This window comes from Acyrthosiphon pisum, chromosome X, assembly GCF_005508785.2.
Source record: "Acyrthosiphon pisum isolate AL4f chromosome X, pea_aphid_22Mar2018_4r6ur, whole genome shotgun sequence".
NCBI classification, from domain to species: Eukaryota; Metazoa; Arthropoda; class Insecta; order Hemiptera; family Aphididae; genus Acyrthosiphon; species Acyrthosiphon pisum.
The window spans coordinates 41,964,015-41,988,426 of NC_042493.1; the positions used below are offsets into that span (position 1 = coordinate 41,964,015).

At 29.5% G+C, this 24,412-nt stretch overlaps 1 long non-coding RNA gene across 1 annotated transcript; it reads right to left on the minus strand.

The window, feature by feature from the left end:
- Nucleotides 1–556: 556 nt before the first annotated feature.
- LOC103308877 lies at nt 557–14,844 on the minus strand. The gene is made up of 4 exons (XR_001679190.2): nt 14,346–14,844; nt 12,574–12,716; nt 12,226–12,409; nt 557–1,212 (listed from the first exon to the last, which is right to left on the minus strand). It is a non-coding gene; the product is annotated as an uncharacterized LOC103308877 (long non-coding RNA).
- Between the last annotated feature and the right edge of the window lie 9,568 nt (nt 14,845–24,412).

Here is a 24,412-nt window from a genome sequence, read left to right on the forward strand (position 1 = left end):
ATACGCTGATAGGTACCTACTATATATATTTGATATATAGGTAGGTAGGTACTATACTAATATCTAATACTTCTGTAGTATAGTTACCGTTTTAAGTACATTTAAATATATTTATCTTCGTAACAAATGTTCATAGAAGGATAATTTTAACTTAAAAAGTTTGGTATTGCTTTAAAAATATAAATAAGTATTAAAGTATAGGTACTGCTCATGACGTGGCTGATTTTATATTATTTTTTATATGGCTGCGCTAAGTTACCTTCAGGTGGGCGAATCTTGGCTATATATCAGTTCATAAAAAAATATGCCCTAAAAACAAAAAATACTCAAAATATGCATTTATAAATGCAAAATACCATTTCAAAACTAGTTTTGTGAAAGCATAAAACGTATTTGTTTTGTACTCTGCTATTTTTGTGACTTTGCAAAACAAATGCTACAAGTCCTCTACCCTAGTAATTACAGTGATTCATTTTTTTTTTGTCCCATATAGGTACTAATATACCTACTAACATTTACATAAACTAATATTTTGTCGTACCGTGCTGGTCCGTACCTTGCCTTAACAATGTGGCTTTAGTCGTAGGTAGTTATTGTGATTAGTGTAATCATGGGTAAAGGGTTCAAACAGTACAAAATACACTTTGAATTTCGAACTTTTTTTTATTTCTGAAACCGATATAATATTATGTAAATCAACGTTTTAAAATGGACGGTGTCAATATAAATTTGAGCATATTATCATTAGTCTTGAAATTATAACACATTGAAAATTCATATCATTTGTACGTTTTTATTAATTAAATGTATTACATATGTACTTAATAAGTATAGTTAAAATATAATCATTTTAAATTTACAAATCAGTATTCATAGTATCAGTCGTGTGTGTTTCAGAACATTCGGAACTACAATCAGAACCGTCGTCGTCGTCGTTATTTGTGAAGTCATTACTCAATAACGGATCATTAAGTTCATCAGCTTTTTTAAAAAACTGGGTAAAGCTCAGTTTACGATTACGAAGACGTGTCATAAGCATGAGCTTTGCCGTGTAATCGCCGAAGACATTTTTTATTGGGCAGTATTGTGAAAGTGAAGCTTTTGCATGTCGCCACATTATATACCTTCAAAGTTATTGGTTCCGGATTAAGAAACTGAATCGAGTGCGATTTACTGCGAAATGTTGAAAACTTTCCTCTTCCAATCATAAGCCTAAAATTTTAGCAATAAAAAAAATTGAAAAATTAATTTTTGATTTCATGTTAAAAAGTTGTTTGTAAATGTAATACCTATCGGAGTTGGGTAATATAAAATAATATGGTGTAATTTGTAACTGGGTAGAATAATATAATAAGTAATAACTATCACGGGGTGTTATAGTAGCCAGTAGGGTCCGGATTTCAATGCAAAGTGCATTATTATTTGAAAACTCTAGAACAATGCATTCCAAGCACATATTTCGTTTCATCTGCCTACCTAGTCTAACCATGTAATAGATACTTCAAATGTGAAACTATTATTTTGCATTTTTGCATTCATTAATTTTTAAATTAGGCTCTGACTATGAAATAGTACTTTTGACCTATACTGACGATGCGAAATGATTTATCGAAGTTATTTTCTATCATGTAAGAATCGATGTCTGACTCGATTTTATAAATTTTGGCAATAGTACATTTTGTTTTTCTACCCCTCATATATTATACACAGTAAAACCTCCGAATAGCGGACACACTCACCTGCCGATATTTTGTCCGCTATTCAGAGGGGATACATTTTTGAAAAGTGTATACAAGTGTTAGATAATATATGCTACGCTACGTTAAAGTAAATTAATTTTGGTTAAAGGGATTCTACCCGGTGGTTTTCTGTCTTTTTCAATTTAAAACTTTTCTGAAAGTATACAAATTCCAATAACGTTTCGAAAAAAGTCAAGAACTTCATTTTTTAGCGAAACGAAAACCTCTTTCGCTTTAATTCAAATTCATCGCGTCTAAATTAATCACTATACTACCTACACTTACCTACTAACTAATAAAACTAAAAACAGACGAAACATTGGCAGTCAAGGCTTTGATATTTTCGTTTTGTGTTATCGTTATGTTATTGTATCGTTTAGTTTCGTTAAGGGGATTCAATTCCAAGTTTCCATACATAATATACCTATATGACCTAACTTATCAGATAGCAACTTTACTGACTATCCAATTCAAGTCATTAAAGTTAACATAAAAACTTTTCCGAATATTTAAAACTCAACTCTCAAGCCCTTCACAATTTTAGTTTTAAGAGAGTTGAGAATTTTAAAATTATAATAATATTGAAGTGAAAATAATGATTTAAAAATGTTAATTAGTGGTTTTCAAGTAAATTGCATGACAAATTAAAATATGTTTTCATACATTTTATTGGATAAATAGTTAGTTAATACAATTGACAAAAGATTAATATCGAAAAAAATTAATTTTTGAGTTGTGCGTTATTGACAAACTCTCTCTAACGGGCGCTACCAAATAGAGGACAAAATGTGAGAGAGGTTTCACTGCTACATAAGGGCATTTTCGATACTAATATTAGAAGGTATATTATTTCAATTCTTTAATCATAAATTGGGAATTGAAATAACACTATTTTTTATGAAGTTGTCAGAGTTGTTCCGAATCTTGATAATACAGAATACTTTAAAAAAAATCTAATAATAATTATGAATTCATTTAATTTTAACAAAGTTAAACTATAACTACTATTGACAAAGTAATATGTATTAAAAAATCTTTTTACATCTAAGTTATCATATTTTTTAAATTATGTTTGTTATTAATTAAATTGCAAAATTATTAGTTTCCAATGATGTTAATGTCAATAGTCAATGTAAAAAGAAAATTATAGGTATACTTTTTAATCAACATTTTAATGTGATACCTAGGTAGTTGGAATAAATAATATACCTAATTATAAAAATTATTTGTGTTTGTTTTAATAGTTTATATCTATACTATATGAAAAAGTTGTAATTATCTTAAAAAAATAATAAAAATAGGAGTAAATCAAAGTGTCAAGATTAATCAAATACTATTATTGTGCAATGTAGATTTTTTAAATCTTTTAGTTGTGCCTTGCCATGAAATACATTTAAAATATTTTTGTCTTAAAACCAATGCAGAAATGGTATTAATATTTTTACTTCAATCACATCATTATATGTTTAATTTTTGTATTTTAAAACAAAAACGTATTGAACATATTTTAGAGCATTATAAGTGAACTTTTTCTGTGAATATAATTGAAATATTTTCAAAAAATGTCATGCGCTTGTAGATCATGAAAACACCTAACAGCGCGTTCATATATTATATCAGTGTAACATCCTCTTAAATTAATTAATTTATATATTGTTCCATTTATGTAATAACTATCAATATATATTATTTACACATTTAAGTGGGTGGTTTTTTAAATTCTGATCTTAGTGTTTTCAAAACATTAATTTTCACATAACTCAGTAATAATTTAGTGACATTCAGTGATAAATATAATGTCATCAATGGTGTTTAAAAGTATTTATTTGAGTAGAATACATATTATACTTTATTTGTTAGGTAGTTTTCTAACAAGCTTAAATACACCATAATATTATTTTATAATAAAATATTCAGGAGAATTCTAATTTTGAAAAAATATCTATATTTAAAATTGAAACATAAAGCATAAAGCAGATACAATTCTTATATTTAAAAAAATAGTTTTGATGATAAAATAAAAATTATTACATACCATAAATTATCAAAAATAAACACATGCATTATAGTAAATTAATTATTATTAACTTAATTATTTTGTTAAGAAAAAAAAATATATACCTATGAATATATAAATTATAACTTTTTACAAACCTAATGTATAAAGTACATATTGAATAATACACAAATAACATTTTATATACAATAATAGATGATTTGCTCAATTCAATATTATAAATTAAAAATAAATAAAAATTGGCAGTTTATAACCGTATAAACTAAGGGCCCAGCCCATATAAAACTTAAATAAATATATAAAAATAAGTATAAACTAATTTAATTAATTCAGACACTTGAACTCATCAGTTCGGTACCTTTAAATCCAGTCTCTTCTGCAATAACAACTTCTGGCTTATGTATTACGTGTTCATCAAATTGTGCTAGTATCACCGAATCAGGAAGAATTTTAAGGTCTTCCATGGTTGCTTCATGGTTCAGCAACTCTATTCCATCTGGCGTTTTTAAACATTGATTGTCAGGCTTAACATGAAATACTTCCATGATCTTTAATTTGAGATGAAGCAACGAACTGTCGGAAGAAACTATAACTGACTCAACCTTTGGCATTTGTTTTCGTTCACTCCTTCTGGTTCCTGGCTGAGATGCGTGATTGTTAGTGTTTTTTGAAGTGGAGACTGTATCTGAGCCACTAGTGCTATTCACAGACACAGTAGTGTCTCGTTTAAGTTTCTTTGAGCAGTTGCCAGACATCAAATTCTGATCTTCAATATCGATCACTTGAATAAATATTTGTGCATCATTGTATTTAAAATAATTTTTTTTATCTTCTTGCAGTTTCTTATCACGACAAGTTTCACATAACTCTGGGTTTGATGATTTAAACACACATTGATCATCAAAATACACAAATATTCCAAAATCAGCATCATAGCACAGTAAAAGCCTTTTCCATTCTTCTATTGTCACAAGCACCAATTTATTATAGTCTTGATGTGTTGGATTCAAACTCGACATTGGATGATAAAGCAATTTATTGTGGTCATCGCAAAGCAGTATTTTATTCCTGATCAACTTGGGAATCGGTTCTTTTAATGGATATCCGACAAACTTTCGGAAAGCTTCTAAAAATTTCATAGAAATACATGCGTACGGGGAACGTTCTTTTGAAAAAACACATCTGTTTTTATTAATCAGTAAATCATTTAAAAATAAACTCTCTATCTTGGCCAGATTTATACGCGTAAGCTTGCATATTATAACCCGAATACGCACACACCTACACATATGGCACTGTATGGCCCCTTTAACAAACAATGATGCTTTTGGAAAATAAGTTTGAAACATATTTTTTACTTTTTCCGGCACTAATGTCTTTGTATTTTTCTCAATAGTCATATTCCCATGAATGCATATAATGTCACCATTAAATACCCACGGCACATGTTCAGTATTATTTATGATTTTCAAACAATCGTAACCATCATTCTGATATATTTCCTCGAGGCTCGTGCTTTGTAACAAATTGTCTTCACACTCTCTATCATAATCAGGTTTAATCATACTTTCTGTGTCTTTGACCACATTGACATTTTCTTTGTTTGTTTCACCGTTGACATTTATTTCTTCCCATATGGTGGATGGTTCACTTACTGCGCACAACGTTTCGTAGCTGATTGGAAATGTTGTATTAGGAAGTACGTCGTTTTTTTTGAGAAATGTTTGAAATGACTCAAAATATTTTGTTTGCCAGAATTTAATTGTTTTATTGCCTATCCAGTAACTTGTTTCATTATATTCACTGTCTGAATTATTAGTTGGAGACCAATTTTGTAAGATTGCGATAATAGATTCATTATGTTTAGCAGCCAAAGTTCTTGTATACATTAAAGCGCATTTGTTCCTAATGCATACTTGACATAATGATGACATTAACTTCAATCTTGGACCCCCTCCATACATACCATACAGTTTATCTGCAAAGTCTGATCCAATGTATTTGACTTCAAATACCTTATCTGGATCCAGTAAGTTATGTTTACATAATATTGGATCATTGTTTATTTCATTGACATTCTCATTTGGGTTCAATTTCATCCAATATTTCAACCACTGTAATGAGATAATATCTCCTTCGTTTTCTTTTATTTGACTATGTTTCATTTCATTGATTAAATGCAACATTTGTTCCACAAATACTTTACCTTGTTTACTCTCTAATATTTTATTTTCAAAATTGTTGTTATGAAAATTTACCAATTGAGTCAATCTAGGTGACAACTCACAGGTGGTTGATTTGGTATTTAGTTCTTCAGCCTTTGTATCTTTCATATATACCAGCATATACGCATCATTTGATTGAAACTCATCGATGTAATTTTTGTTGGTTTTCATTGATTTTAATTTTTTAGAATCATCATCGGTACACAAATTTATACCTTTAAGAATGAGCTTTTCTACTTTATCATCATTAAATTGGTACCATTGTTTTGTAGTGTTATCCTTGATCTGGGCAACATAGTGACCACAATTTGCACTGGGACCTTTATGTATGAGCACTGCGTATAAATTGTAGTTATAATTTTCTCTTGAAGACACATGGGGTTTATCGGGTAAATTTAAATATTGCCCCATGTCTAATGTTTGTGGGAATCTTATAAATGTGTTTAGTTTTTTCTTCTGCATTAATTGTCTATCGTAGACAAAACGCATTAGTTGAAAATTTAACACTGAAGGTAATGCAGTCAAAGAAATTTGCCGCATAGCATTTTGTTTTGCTTCACACCGGTCACAATAATATTGGTCATCCCCTTTGAGAACTTCTTCTTTTAAGTAATCTTTCAAACTGTCATTTAAAGTTTGTCGACCCTCAACGTTTAAACCGATATCCCTAAATGTTGAACAACTGTATGATTTTGATTTACATGTTAAGCATGTAATTACACTCTTATATTCACCTAAAAAATTATTTTTCACCATATCTTTGACGAATGCATTTGTTTGTTTTTCAAATTTGATTTCCAGTGTTGTTAATAACAAATTGGAAAATTCTTCAGCATCCTGTTCAATACTTGTATCAATTTTTAAAGATTTAATAAACCTTTCTGGATTCACAGTTTGTTCTTTTCCAAATTGCATTAACGCAAATACTAATTGTAGTTGACCAACACCAGTTACTGGCTCATATACATTTTCAATAGATAGAGTATGATTATTCTTCTCAATTTCATCCTCCTCAGGATTCCAATTTAAAATTGCATTTCTTATATTTAAATTATGGAACCATAGCTGGAGGAGACTATTAATATAACATGTTGCACCTAAGTTTTTCAAACCACAGAAAGTATTTGTTTGTCGCCGCTCTAGCTCTGGGACTTCAATTGGGATGACTTTGTTTTGAAGCCAACGTTGTTCACCTAGTCCAGATAGGCAGAATGGATTGTTATAATGGCGATGGTTAGATAAAGGTTTACATCTGGAAAGTAACAGCAAAAACGCTTTATTCACATGAGTATCGTTGATGGCATCAGGATGAGTGTTGTCAGCCCACGACCACTGCTTCTTTTTCTCGAGGTTCCTCTTACTACGCATTTTAAACATTATTATTTACACCTATTCTTTAATGGACCAATTTGATCATCAATTTTAGTCGTTAATCACTTATGAGTTTCTCTCTGAAACAATAAAAGTAAATAATATATTTAGAAGGCTTTGATAGATTATAAAAATAAAAATACAAACTAAGCAAACATAATACAGGCTTAAAAATGTTTTATTTTTAATAAAACTAATATTAATACCAAACTAACACCAATTAAAAATATTGACACACAAGTCAATATTAACATTTTGAAAAAAAAAACAAAAATTTGCTTTACTTAAAAAAAGCTGATAGTTATTTATTATTAAATAATTTGGATTAAAACTATTATGGTTTGTAAATGGACAATTATTGAAAAATTATAATTATTATGGCTCAATTAACATGTACCAATATTTATAAGAAACTAATTTGTACAATAGTTTTAATATTGTAATAGCCAATAGAATAATCTTAATTAACCTAAATTATAATAACTTTCTTAATAGAATTTATCGATTAAAAGTTTAAATTTTTGGAACTTATTATTTACATTTTTTTAATAAATTCAATGTTATTTCTTTTATGCTGTTTAATAACTAATAATCATATTTTGTTGTTATTTATTTCAAAAGTGTTCTTTAGCTTGTAGTTGTCCAAATGTACAAAATAAAAATTAATTAATTGAAATTTTTAAATAAAATTAGCCTTGAGAGAGCCTTTAGCTCTAATGCATTTTTAATCTTGTTAGAAAATAACGTATAAGTAAAAATAAATACATATAGTCGTATCGCCTAGAGTCATATGTTTCAGAATTCAGAAGCTTGGTGATTTTTATCTAATCGATCAATAGTACTATATTGTTAACTGTTTAAAGTTAAATTTAGTGCTGAAAAACATTTTAATAATTTGCAGCATCTTAAAACCAAAAAGCATGTCAAGTCAGTTGACCGAATAGATAAGCAAAAAAAAAAAAAAATTATGTTAATTTAATTTTTTAATTTTTTTTTGTTTTTAATGAGACAAGAAAGCATGAGAGCATTTTAAGCATTTTTTAATATTATTATGGTACATTTTTAAGGCATTAATGCATGCAGTTTTAAAGATTTTTCAAAGCAATTAGTTGAAGTTCCTAGCTCTACTTTTTACAATAATTATTATGTTGATGAACATTGTTAGTTACTTATAAATTATAATTTAGGTCACAAACATATAATACCAAATCACATTTTCAAGCAGAGGGTTATAAATATTTGATGAAACCTTAGATGGACATCAGAAGGGGCTTAGAGAAGCTTGAACCCCTCTTTGAAATTTCAATAGAGTTAGGAGATTTCTTGAGATAGCTTTTGACTACAAATGTATTAAAATCAAGATCAATCATTGAAACTATAATATTATTATGGTGGCTGTTCTAGGAAAAATTACTAAACAGGGATTTGAGTATATCACCGTGTAACCCCATTACAAAATTTGGTATTTTGTTAATATTAACACGTCTTATGATGGATAATAATAGTACATTTTTCAAGGGTAAAAAAGAAAATAGAGTATACACCAAGTCTGTGAAATATACTAATAAATATTTTAGTTGATTATTTGCTCAATATTTAGGACCTACATATTTTAATTTAATGCCTATATCAATTTAAAAACATTATTCTCTGTAATCTAACTAATGTAAAAAAGATTATAAATAAATAGAATTAGTTTTTGTTTTGTCATTCTGAAAATGCTATTTTTAATAATGTATAATTATTATAACTGGCTTTGTTTTTATATTTGTTTTTTAATATATAAAATATTTTTATTTGTTCAAGTTGTTTGCATAATATTATTGCTCTAATTTATAGATATGAATAATTATAAAATTACATGATGTGGGTTATGATAGTTATAATAATAATAATAAAAAAACTACTACCATTAAATAATTTACTAATAAAACATGCATTATTATTATACATGCATAAAACCATTGATTATAAATACTAGCATACATCATACAGCATATATAATATATAAATTCTAAAGCAATTGACAAAAATACTATAATATATTACTTACTCATTATTTAAAAACGCATTTTCTCAAAATTGTATATCTCTATAGTGCTTTACAGTTAATACAATTATTTTCTAAAAAATAAATAAATAATTGTTTTATAGTTGAAAATTAAGATTTCATTATGATTTTTAAATGAAAATTTTTTTAGTAACACAGATTTAGAATTGAAATTTAAAAAAAAAATATGTGTACATATTGTGACCACAATAACTAGAAATACTCAAAACCCAACAAAACATATTTCTATAATATTTGGCAATAAATCAAATAAGTCAGACGTTTAACGGTAAAACTAGGTAGTTTACCACATGCACAATTGAATAAATTCTTTTGATGCCATCACAATTATTTCTCAAGTTAAATAAAAATGTGAAATAGAAACTAAAGAATATATGATAACATTATTTTAACTGTGCTTTAATATGTCAGTTAATATGTACTGATAATTAAAAAATGATATTAGTAGTAATAATAATGTGATTGGGTATAATCATAAGCTTAAGTTTAAAACTCATAAATAGTATATGTCATCCACATAGATTATATTCAACATTATTCTACCATTTTTTAAACATGAATTGTGACAAAAGAATTGTTGGTCAAAACGAGGGATCGCAATTTAAAATAAATTGTACATTGCATAAAGCAAGATTAAAATACTAAAAAAAAAATGTATTAGCATAAAGATATAGTTAAATCAATGTGATCAGTATTTCCAGTTATCATGCACACATTTGTATACAGTTATGTAGATACAAGCCTCACAGAAATCACAAAAAATGTTGTAAGATTTTAAATGTAATGTTAATTAAGTGTGTTCAAAAGTATATTGTATCCAGATTTGATGTATTTGAGTCTCCATATTCTCGTACTTTTTATCACATTACATATCCATACACCGGTAATGAACATTATTATAATTAATTTTTAATTTAAAAAAAATAAAATAAACATGCTATAGTAAAAGAAAAACATTTTAAAACTTTAACCACAACAATTCACATAATAAATACTTTGATCTCCATTCTCCATCAAGATAACTTAATAACAATGTGGTTACATATAAAAATTGAGTGATAAGGTATCATTTCTGATTTTGGCAGGAACGCTGCTCAACCTATTCGGAATGAGATCGTACTTCGGCAGCGACCAGTTTTTGTCGGGCGGCGGTCAGACATATGGTGAGACGCTTCCCCCACCTAAAAAGCTCGTGGGGCTAGCGCTGCAGAACGAAGCCACGTTCATGCGCAGAAGTTGGCCGCCGAGGTACGATTTAATTCCAAATATAGTATAGACACATATTAAATAATATTTAAGGGGATCGCAGCATACATATTTTTCGTACATTTTAGACCAAATAATGGTGGCAAATTACACATACTTCAGAATATTCAATTTAAATTTTTTATACATATATTAACTCTTTGACAAAATATCTAGGCTTTTTAGGGAGTCAATTTTCAATTTCAATTTTTTTTTTTTAAAGTCCCATGAAATAATTGCATTAAATTTGTATTTATTTGGAGCACATCTGATTTTAAATCAATCCAGGATTCCTAAAGAACATAGTCTAAAAGATTATAAATTCATCCATTTTTTTTCGAAATTACAATCGAACTTCAGGAATTATGTTGAATTTACTACCGCTTTTAGTAGTTCTTATAGTTATGCAAACAAGAATATATTTCAATTTTACAAAGTATTGATTGCACGCGTAAGCATGCAAGAGTTGCATCGGATCCGGTGGTGGTTACCCGTTGTGGTATTACAGCGATTCTCGGAAACACACATTTATTACTCACACATAGACATAGTCCAAATTTTCATGTCATATAAATAGCTTAAATATTACTCCTTAAAACATGAAATGCTTGAGCCCCCCGAATGGTATATACTTGGTGCGTATAAGGCTTAAATAATCAACTTAAGAGGACGCTACCCATGCATTTGTTGTCTTCGTCTTACACAAGCACGACATAGCAAATTTCCATTAGCTAGTTTAAAAAGTGTGTTGTTAGTTTTAATATCAGAGTGAATTGACCTATTATTATACTTTTAGGTGAGAATATTATCTGTGCTTAAGCGTTTGCGATTTTTCAATATTTTCATTTTCAAGTAAGATATGTATATGTGAAATATCAAAAATTGAAAATGCTCAAATTTCGCTTGAAAATTAAAATATTGAATAAAAGCCAACGCTTAAGCACAGATAATGTTATTATCTAAACATGTTATAACAGGTCAATTCACTCTAGTATCAAAACTAACAGCATACTATTGAAACTAGTGAACGACAATTTGCTATGTCATGCGTGTGTATGACAGATACAACAAATGTATGGGTAGCGTCCTCTTAACAATTAAATAATATCTGCAATGACAAATTACCCAGTCATTTTTATAAGACACAATTACGCTTATATATTAATTATCAATGTTAAATTCAATAATAAATCAATTGGTACGTAAAAATAATAATATCACTACAATTATATTTATATACAATATACATAACACCAGTCACCAGTATATAAGGTTTTAAATTCTGTGCAAAATGTGGAATGTATTGTTTTTACAATAATGTTTTTTTTTATCAGTTTTGTCTTAAGAGCACTACTCTTGCTGGTGTTAAACATACAGTATCCTATCTACTGTTTTATAACAATTAATAATGTCATCATTTTTTATAAAGAAAACTGATGACTATAAAGATGCAAGTATATTAGTGTATAAAAGTTAAAGTTATGCATTGTTTTTATTTTTAAAAACCTATATATTTTTTTGTTTTGGAAAAAATTATAAATTGATTATTTCAATTACCTGTATTTGTGGAGTAAGATTTGAAATTGAACAAGTTGATACTGTTTAATGTTGATAGAACCAAAAAGTTAACAGGATTTTTGTACTGTGAAAAGTTGTTGAATAATATTCCTTCAATATTATCTTCTTCACATTTACAGTTTAATGTGATTACAAATAGTTATGGATGCATCAGATGTAGTATCTAATAAAACATAAAATATAATTATAAATCAATCATTACTATAATAAACTAACCTATACCCATAGTATTAATATAGATACTATTTTGTAGTATCATTGATTAATACTAAAATTACATTTTATTCTTATATAATTATTAATTTATATAGGTAAATAATTCCTTACCGCAGTGGAATACCAATGGAATATGATCCTTTGATGGTTGCTGAACAATCAACTATTATTATGTACTCTCAACCAAGCTGTTTTTGGGTGTAATTTAATATTTATGTTATCAAATACACATAAAATAAAGCCACTGAACAAATCTGGAATTATAAATTTAAATATTACTCATAATACCTATATAATATTGTAATTTTGTATAGGTATATTAATTAATGAAGAAATTGTTTATACATCTTAATTTTTTTTAATAAAATAATAGAACTAGGTAGGTACTACCTATATAAATATTATAATAGTTATATTTTTATATTTTGAATATTTAATATTGTCATATCATTCACTTATAGGAAGTCATTAGTTTAACATCTAGTAGAACACATTTTGCGGTAGAGTGCATCCTGCATGGTGGCTAGTAATATAAGTAGTATAAGTAGTGAATATTTATGTACCTAAATTCAATAAAATACATTTGTCGGTTTTAACTAGTGTTATAAATACAAAACAACATTAGGTTATGTATAGTATAGGTTTAGTATAATAAGTATATTGTATAAAAATTAGGGGATGGGTCAGATCGATCCTTTGATTCTAGATTTCATCGATTCTTGGAAGTAGAAAAAGGAATTTGAAATCGAATCGATTCCAAGGAATTTAGAATTAGGTTAAATTACATTGGAATAGATTCCTAAAAAATCAGGGGCAGTCGGCGAATACTGATTAAATTAATTTTGATAATAGATACAGCGAAAAGAATCTGAATTGATAGGTAACTACTAACTGATTTTGATTTGAGGATGGATGAAAAAAATTGGAATTGACAAATCCCTAGTAAAATTTGAAACACAAATTAATGTAATTATTCCTTTTTAGTCAACTTCAATCTTAGAAATTATAACAATATGTACATACTCATTGAGGTACAGGCGTACAGTAGTTAAAATAAATAAATTATACTAAAATAATCACAATTAATGTAAAACACTTACGATGTAAACAAAAATAAAAACTGGAGAATTCACGATACACGACTGTATCGTAAATGGATCCTGAATTGTAAAATGAAACACCACTTTACACAGTTACCTCTGTATGAACGTTCGATATGTATTAAAAATAAATATTACAAGAAGTACCTACCTAAGTTTAATAATTATTAATTAATATGTGATTCCAGTTAGTATGAATAGTTTCTTAACGATCAGTAGCCAGTTCGATCAAAAATGGTTGTATTCCAATCCGCAAATAGATGGGGGGGGGGGGGGGGGTTAGCCCTCTCAAAAATCACCCAAATCACCCGCTTGAGCCCCCCTTTAACATTTTTCCTATTTGCTCGGTTACTACGTCATCAGTTTTCAACAGCTACCAGTTGTAGACATAAGTGATATGTATTGTATTTATTGTTTGTTGTTGTTGTTGTTACATAGTCAAAAATGCACCCACCCACTCACTATCCGACTCTAAATCATAACCTTTTCTTTCTTCCCGCCAACGACGTAACAAAGCGATGGTGTGGGGGGGGGGTGCTCGAGGGGCTGCAGCACTTCCAAAATTGAAGGAAAAATTATCTACAATTTATATGATACTGTGTAGTTGAGTATTGATGGATATAATATTATACAAACAATACGGTAAATATGCCACCAGCTAGTCATTTACTCCAACTTCCCAACCAAAAAAGTATTTTATTGTTGATCCCGGAATCACGGACGAGCACATGACATCTCTATGTTACCCACCCAATTTATTACAAATAAGTGTTTTCAACTTACTATGCTCGCTGCGTTGATGATATTCATACAATGATGGCGTCTGTTCGATGTTCTCCTCCGACTGTGACTGCCCTTTGAATGTCAACGATGGATTATTGGCGGCACGTATATTGTGATCGAACGCAGAAAGAAATTTTAAATCGACGATAAAGTTTATAGATAATTACACAGGTACGAGATAGGTTCACAAACAGACACGAACACGGACTTAGGCAGCGCGTCCTATCCGACAAACGCGTTTCGAAACACTCAGGTACCACAAACGCGGTTGAAAAGGTGGCGAACGCTGGAGGAAAGCCGACGAGGAACGAAGATTTGAGAACGAGCAAACGGGACCAGCACGAAACGATCGTCAACAACGACTGATTTCTGTGGAGGGACGCCGAAGAGAGCTCGGTGACGAAAATGCGGTGCCGCGCGCGCACTCTCTGGCCGCTAACGCCACTAAATCTGCCTCGGACGCGCCAAGAGCCCCGGGCGCATGCGTGACACACGAGATTTCGAGCAATGGTAGTGGTCCGTGGGGACGCCAACGCCTCCCTCCCCCCCCCGCGCGCCTGCGTCGCCAACGAAAATATTTGCAGCGCCGCCGCCGGCGATGTTGCCTGTAGGTGTCAGCGGCGGTCCCCCTACCTGCCTCATCACCCGTCAATGCTGCACACACGCCAGAACCACCGGTTGTGCCGGCGCAAATGCCGGTATACGAAAATATTAAACGTCTTTGGATCTTTCAACCGTGTCTTAAAACGAGTTTTTTTTTTTTTTTGAGACATTTAGGGTTCAGCGTATGCTTTCGAGTCACCTGCCATGACCACGATCCCATCCGCTCGTGAGTAGAAGGGGCACTATACGAAATTCCATAGGCACGGTTCGCCCGACTAACCTATGGGCTATACGTATACAACATAATCGAAAACAGTATTATATAATACCTATTTGTGATTCATTTAACGAAAACGTTCATTGTTTCGAAAACTATAGACGTTTTTGAAAATATTTTTTTACATTCCTGAAAGTCGTTAAAAAACAACATTTTTAAAAGAATATATTTTACTAATTTTTAGTTTTTATTGTTATCATTTTCTAAGTTTTACTTTTTTGAACGAAAATATGGTTCTTAATTTCATAGTCAGTATTTCAATATAATAGACATAAAAATCGAATTTCAGATGAGTATTTAATTGATAGATAATACTAAACTAATAAGCGCGGCTTATTTAGGAAGTGGGCCTACACTATTTGCAGCCACTTGTGCCACTTAATTCCGGTCTCCCGAAGTCTGAACATTAAACATTTCTAACCATATAGACTTATAAACTAATTTACAGTGCTTACCACACTAACTTACCCACAGTTCTGCACGATGAGATTTATGGGAACAAGATAGAGTGAGAGAGAAATACATTGTAACGTTCTAAACGCATAGTTTTTCTTTCTCGGCTACCTCGTCCACTTTTTTCATTCTCTAAGCGCTGTCTATTAATTTATTGGTCTATGTATGCTTCTAATACACATAAACTACTCGTCCAAAATGTGATTTTTATATATTGGTACCTACTCCGAAAAATATCCTAGTTTATAATAATAGGAACTAAAAAAGTATATTATGCTGAAATAAAAAAAATATAGGTACTACACAAATTTAAAAACAATAAAGATGAAAAATATAATTCTTACGTTTATAGCTTTTAAAATAGTGAGTGTTCTTCGATAAATGAGTCTTCCGGTTGTATAATATATACCATCACTTTAATATTTATAAACAGGCATATACCTATTTTATGTATAACTAATGTATATTAAGAACCACACCCCTCGGCTCCCCGGCTCGTTTATACTATGTAATTACTTACAGTCTTAAGAGTCTTATCAGTAGGTATGATAGAATATAATATTTATAATATATCGTAAAGTTTAAAAAAAATTAGGGTTTGGTTTACGTATATAAATACTATCTAAAAAAAATCTGGATTCCAGAATCGCTTGATGAGATCGTTTGAATCTCGTATTAGGTAAATGAATAGGAGTATATTATTATTACATCGATTTTAATAATAATTATATTTTCTATTTTTCCATTAAACGCATAAAAACCGAATACAGAAAAAACTACAACGCGAGCAGGGTATCTCAGTTAATATAGGTATAATATTGTTATATTTGTTATGCCCGCGCGTCTATCTAAATTGACAAACAATAAGCGATGTCCTGTTGTGCGGCCATAATGTGCTTCCATAATACAGTGACACAGTGTCACAGTATAATATTATTATATAACTATATTTTATTTTAATAATAATGTAATGGCTGATCCCGCATGGCCTTGTGCGTGACAAAAAATACCCGTGGATTTACACCTTATATTCTTTACTCAGCGTTAAATGTAAACAACACGGTTGTATTTGGTCGCTGTGACCGAATATGATATACGGGCTTAAAATTGTATCCAATCATAGTTACTATTTTTTTTTCTGAAACTAATGTTTTATGTATGTTGAAAAGTAAAAAATGGGTAATAAAAAATAGCCTCGTGGGCTATATGGCACTAAGCTGATATTGCTGAATCTTTTAACGAGCATATGTTTTGAACATCGTCAAAAACTATGAATTTGCTTTATGGTCATCCATTTTAGCTCATATATAGTTATAAATTATGTTTTTGAGTGATAATACAATAAATTATAGAAAAAAATATTTAGAGGGTATGCATCGATTTGTCTAAATATTGTTTCAAAACAATTTTTATATCCACTAAAATTTCCAAATTTGATTTTTTAATTTTTATGTCATATTATATTTGATTTTAAACGTTGAGGATAGTAATTATTGCAGGATTTCCAGTTACACATAATAGCATTATTAATTTACTTTACCTAATTTTGATCTAAATATTATAGGTATCTACCTATATAATATACCTATATTATAGGTACCTACCTACCTTACCTACTACATTTGATTAGATACCTGCACGATTGCATATTAATACACAATATATCATAGCTATTTATGATTTATGTTGTCTAAAATTATAATATAAACACACTCTTATTATTTAAAAAAGTCGGAGTATCGTTAATTTTATCATAGGTACCTATAAAACGGCTATGCAAGATTTGATCGATTCTGCCATTTTAATTTCATGCCCGCGGACATAAGTATATTATAATAATATATTAATACTATAATTAAAGTATGCCAGAAAAAAATAAAAATAAAATATAAAATAATAATAATAGATAGTAACTCAAATAATACTGATGGGGGTTAATAATGATTGTTAGTTATAACTATTAAAAAATTTTCATTTTATAAAATATTGAATCTTGATGCCTGCAGTTTAATATAATATAGTAAATTGTGAATCTATCAATATTTAATTTAAATAAAAGCCTATAATTTTTTTTTAATTTTATTAAATTTTGGTTTGCTGAATTTATTTTTGTTCAGTCCACGCATATTATCATATTATTATATGAATATTAGTTTATATTTTTAAATTCAATTTATGTGTAAACAACAAAATATTAGGATGCGTTTTAGTGAATTTGAAGTTAAGTTTCGAATGAAAAAATTGGTTATACTGTTTGTTGTTTGTTCCGATGATGCCCATATTTTTGTATTGCAATTAGATGTTTATTTACTCAATTTAATTATTGCATAAAAAATCACAGAATTCTTTATGCTCTCATCCTGTATTTTCAATAAAAGTGCAGTATATAAATATTTGAGTTGGAAAAATCAACATATAAGTTCTGTGGAGTTGAAACCCAGCACAATCGAGTTTTTTACATATAAAAATAAAAAATGTGGGTAAGACGGTAATGTAAGGTTTCGCTCTGCTGTACAGTAGGTTGCAAGTGGAGCAATGTAATGGATGGTGTTAAATTTGAATTCAATGATATGATATCGTTGTATAAGAAAAACACTAAAATTCCGGTTTTTCCTTATTTTTATGTTGTTTTTCCCGTTGCTTTTGAAAACTATAGGGAATTTTAAATTTTGACCTCCCCAATGCACCAACAATATCTACTTTCCCACCGAACAAGATACTGAGTTGAAAATCGAAGCATTATTTCGACTACTTATTGTGTGGACAGACACAAAAAAAAAATTTTAAATTTAAAAAAAAACACACATCATTGTGAAATCATTATACATTCATCGTTCCACTCAGAATCTAAAAGGTTGGTAATTCCGGAAATTCTGGCGGTTTCGGCAGAATCGAAGAAATATATGCCCACTTATAAGCATTCTTAATATTTTAGGACCCTATAGTAGGGGTGACAATTTTAGGGATATTATGTGGCCAACTATTGTGTCGATTTAAGATTTGAAACAGGTAAAAATGCCCAGACTGGCTGCACCACTTGTCGCACCTATATAATTATTTCAAATTATCGCAATTAATTCGAACACACTTGCCATTTACAGATTAATGTAAGCTCTTATAACCATACACTTTAAAGCTTGGACGCAAAATATAGTTTAAAGTTCAAGTTTAGATTTTAAAAATGTTATATTTTTGGTTCGTAGAATTACGATAAAAAGGGTTCGGTTTCTTTATTTTTAGTGAATACCAGGATTGAAATCAAATAGGTTATGATAATGGGTAGATATGCGTATGATAATGTCACCACCATATTTTATCGATGTATAATTGATTCAAATATGTGATGTTGATAAGTTTTAATAAACTTAACACATTAAATAACTTATATAATAAAAAATCTTTATAGATACCACCAGATAATTAGAGATCGGTACTGAACTTGGTTTCGATTTCGGTAACCTGAGAAAATAAAATTATGGTTTCGGCCAGGTCCCAAGACTTACAAAGGTTACATGTCTACGTGCATGTATGGCTGTATTTCTAAAGTCGGCTTCCTATACAATGCGTGGTTCGGCTCATGGCTCGTGTTGGCTTGGTGTCATAGACGCACCGTTGGAATGGTGAGTGTGTGTTTGCCTCCTAGGCGATCTTTTGGCACGAGCCTTATGCGTTCCCACGGCTCAATTTCTCTGCAGTACAGTCACGGGCTACAAGCACCGCAAGCAGAGCCACCCATCTAGGTTTTCGCAGCCACCAACGAATTTTAGGTAGGAATATATAAACATAATACTTATCTATAACTTTTACACCGTTACAATTCCACTTAATCAGCTATTATTTTTTTAACTATAATAATTAATAGTCAAGGTGGCTCTTAGGCTATTGTAGCTATTGTTTAAGGGGCAGCATTTATAGTCTCGTAGCCGTCACTCGTGATCGTTGTATTATAGTGGCAAATGATTTTTAATATGTATTTTCACTATAGGTAAACGAAAAATATTCAGCCATGTCAAACAACACGCTATCGTGGGTACTTTGTGGTATCAATCACAGTAAAGGATTTTTAAGCACGTACGCGCGTACGTAAGTATAGTGGAAACCCGTCTTAAGTGTGGATTCCTTTCGGCCGGTGGCGGGTTGTGGACGGACAAGGCAACTAATATGTTATATACCACCGTACTTACGAAAGTAGATACGTGACAACGAATAACGCTAATACTCAATAGGCTGGAAAAAAATGAATTTATTTCTAGTAATCCAATTTTAATTTTAAAAAATCGGGAATTTGTACGCAACCCAATTTTCGATGAAATCAATTTTTTTTATGTTACTCAAAAACGATTAATAATAAATACTTGCAATTTTTTCTATGTGTTTAAATTATCATTTTTAGTAAATGATAAACATTTTTCAACAAATAACAATTCGACATATATGCAGAAAAACATTTCTAAACTATATAACCCTATATTATCTATTCATACAATTTTCTTACATACAATCTGTTATCTGGTTTGACGTGTTATTCACTTTATAGTTTATAAGAATAAATTGCTCTGTCTATCAGTTTCAAGTTCATTGTGTTATAGTGATCTGTTGTGAGAATTGAAGGGCCAATCTGCAAAATAAGTTTGAAAACGAATCTAATGTCAAATAAAAATTGTTAAACACAAATATTTTTTTTAAATAATAACTAATATGATGTTAATATACATAATTAAATGTAATAGTATATTTACTTAAGTAGTGTAACTATAACAATAAGAACTGATGGTCCAAATCAAATTCGGCCACCTACTAAGTGTTGTTTCGATCAAATTTGCTATGTTGTACAATGTACATATTGTATAATGTACATATATTATATAATAATATAACTCTGTAACTATATAGTACCTAATATTATTTAATATTTAAGTATTACATTTAAAAGGAAGAATATTAATATATTACCGAGTTTCTAGTGAATCTCTTAAACTTATCTCTATTTTATAACTTAATTTATTTTAAAGCAAATTATGAGCATGAGCATTTTAAAATTTTAAATTATTGTACACACAAAACTAAACAATTTTTTTTTAACTTTATTTATAACATACATTTATTTAGTGTCAATGCACTATTAAGTGAACCATTTAATGCAAGTCATTAATTATTTCAAAAATTATTATAACGTTAATAATAATAACTTAATATACGTTTATTTATTTTTAAATCGTTAAGAATAATTTTTCTAAAAATAAATTAAATATTTTTCGCAATCATTTTTTAAACATTTTTAGATGACAATATGCATTTTTAATTCTTATTCAAAGCAACATAATTTTTGGTGTACTTCGATAAACATCAAAATTTGGACTAGTATATAGTTTACGAGTTATACATTTATAAGTATTTATAATTTAAATAAGTGGATATAGTGGACAGTAGTACAGTGGTATATACCGCAAAATATAAGGAAATAAATGTATAAAGACGATCATGAAAAAGTAGGCCACAGGATCAGGTTAAGTCGCGTTCAATCGGCACGGGTATTTTTGAAACGTACATAAATTGCGTCCCGGGTCATTTAAAAAGCGATATACATCAATATAGGTAGGTACATCAAACATGTATTAATTTTAGAAGTCTAAAAAAGCAGAAAAATTATGGAAAAAGAAACATTTTATACCTATAATAATTTTAAGAAAAAATGAAAGAACTGCAAGCAAAAAAAAATTACTCCTCTAGACTTAGTGCATGAATGATAATACAAATTCTTACTAGTTTTCTATATGGTACTTATAATTAATATTTTTAATCAACAGCATAAACGGCCAAACCAATATTTTTAATCAAACCTGTAATACCTATTAGTATGTTGCCAATCCTATAACAGTCTGAAAAAGAGAAGGAAAATATTGATTTTATAAAATGACCATAGACGTAATTAACGCCTAAATTAAAAAAATATTTTCTTTTAGTCCGTAATTTAAATTTTATACCTATACAAAATATACAGAGACCGCAAATTACTTGAAAAAATTTTAATTAGTCATAATTTATAGTGACTAATTATTTATGGAGCGTATACCTGCATTGGTCAACGACGATGTCAGATAACTTTGTGTGGGGGGGGGGGGGTGGCCAGAGTCATATAATATTAGAGTCATATTATACTCGCATACCTGAACAAGGAAATCAATAATTATTTAGAGAGCATAAGTAATTATTCAAACCAACTATAAAATAATATAGCAAGAGGCAAGAGCTAAATCCAGTCCACGAATTGCGGTTGCCCATTTAGCTCGAATTATTTCACAAAGTTATAGGTTAACGCCGATTTGTCCGTGAGCTGAGATAAAACTGAGATAGGAGATAGGTACATACTCAGACCGAGATACGCATATGGCGTATCAATGGCCATTGTTCATCTTATTAAAATAGTAATTTGCGCCACTTTAAAGTAACTAAATAATCAAGTTTATTTTTATAGAAAAATCAGTAATACCTATTATAATTATAAATAAATTTATATAAGTACCTACATTTCTAACTCTATGTATATTAAATAAATATTTTATTAATATATTTGCGATTAATATCGGACTAACTAAATATATCATGATACTATATAGCCACTGTTCAATATTATTCGATATTTTGACAATAGATAATTTTTATTAGATTAGACGTAATCGATCTCGTCTTTACTTATTATTAGTAGAACACAACAATATTATATCCGGCACGTGTTATAGTATTATATCGTATTTCCGATGAGATATCAGTAAATTCATCTGCTGGCAAATTTCAACAATTTAAGTTGAAAGTGTAGCGCAGATTATCTATATATTCCATTTCGTTTTCTGTCGTGGCACAATTACTAAAATTTAATTTTTAGATATGGCGCAAAACATGTTTAATTTTTATATTTTGGAGCAAATTACATAGGCGTTTAAATGTACCTATTGGTGGCGCAAATTACAGGTAATTAAGCTGGCGCAAAATACCATCTCCCCTTTATAATATATAGTTATTACTATTCATATAAAAACAGGTGGGAATACCTGATAACTTGTATGTAAATGGTTTACTCACTGCAAGTTAGTGCCATAGGCGTAAATTGGGGGGGGGGGCTTTAGGGGCTAAGCCCTCCCAAAAATGTCCATAGCCCCTCAAACATTTCCTACATTTTATTTTAAGCTTATACAATATTATCAAATTAAGGCTTTAGCCCCCCCCACCACCAAATCCCAAACGCTATTTGCGCCTATGGTTGCTGCCTTATACCATTAGGTATATTAGCGCGGGGCCTGGACAGTGATTCTTGTTATATTCGAATGCTGCAATGATTTAAATGCGAATTTGTAAATTTATTGTGGTCTGCATATTGTAATAGGATACCTACGTAAGAATTCATAAAATCAGAACTATGCGATAGGTACTCAATAATAAATTCAAGAATACCAATTTTCAGAAGAGGACTCGTTTTATAGTAAATCACAAATACTAAAGATCGTCGAACCTGAAATTATGTAATAGGTTGCAATACGCAGTTGTTTTGAGTAGGTATAGAATACATTAATATAATATTTTATTCATTGCATAATTTTTGTTTCTATGTAAATACAATGTATAATTTTGTGTAATGTATAATTATTGTAGTTTATGCATGACCTCAAACCAATAAAAATATATGTGATAAATGCATCGTGAATATATTATATACTATAGCGTTTAAAATATGCATTCATTGCATTCTGCATAATGTATTAATGTGGACACGTGTAGATAAGACTTTATGTGGATGTCAGCGCAATAGTTGTTTTCGGCTCTATCTAGATAAAATCGGTTTTTTTTATGATTTTTGCGTAATCTTAGAGTAAAATCACCTATAAAAAAAAAATTAGAGAGGATTATCATTTTGAGGGCATAACATATTGGTTTTATCTTTTATCATTATTTGACTTTATATTCGACCTTCGAAGACAAAAAAAATAATTTGTACATTTAAATATTTAAATCGTTTTGGGACAATATCTAGGCAAATCTGAAATCGATATGTTACACACTAAAAAATATTAATCTCTGTCGTTTTTGTAATGGATGATTTACATAAAAAAAATGATTCTGCGTAAATGAGTTTTGTCTATGTTGGCCAGAGAGAGAAAACAAACAGTGCACTGACATTTTCTTAAGAGGACGTCGACACGTCGTTCATGCACGTGTCGCCTCTGCTCTACACGCGTATAGCTATACGTTATTACTTGGTACATGATTTATACAATTTACAATCAAAATATTCAAAATTGTAACTATAATATAGCTTTATTTTAAACAAAATATTCATATTAATAGGGAACCTTTAGAAAACAACATTCAATGATGAATAAAACATTGTATATAATGTATGCACTATGCATACACTACGCTATGGTTGTAAAGATTTTCCTTGTTTTCTGATATTGTGAAAAAGACCCATCATTATTGTAATGTTTACAATCGTAGACGATATAAATATTAAATACATTAAAAATAAATGCATGTGCATAGATTGTCAGTATGCTGGTACGTGTATGAGATGCTAAACGACTTGAGTTTCGGTGTTAAAATACGTACGTGTCTCCAGCCCCCCCCCTCCCCCTCATTAGAATTTTCCAATATTTTTCTGGCAAATAATTAGCATGCAATTAGCATGTATTTGCATGTGTTTCAATTAGGCGTGGTATAAAAAAATAGGTGGGCGTTTGTT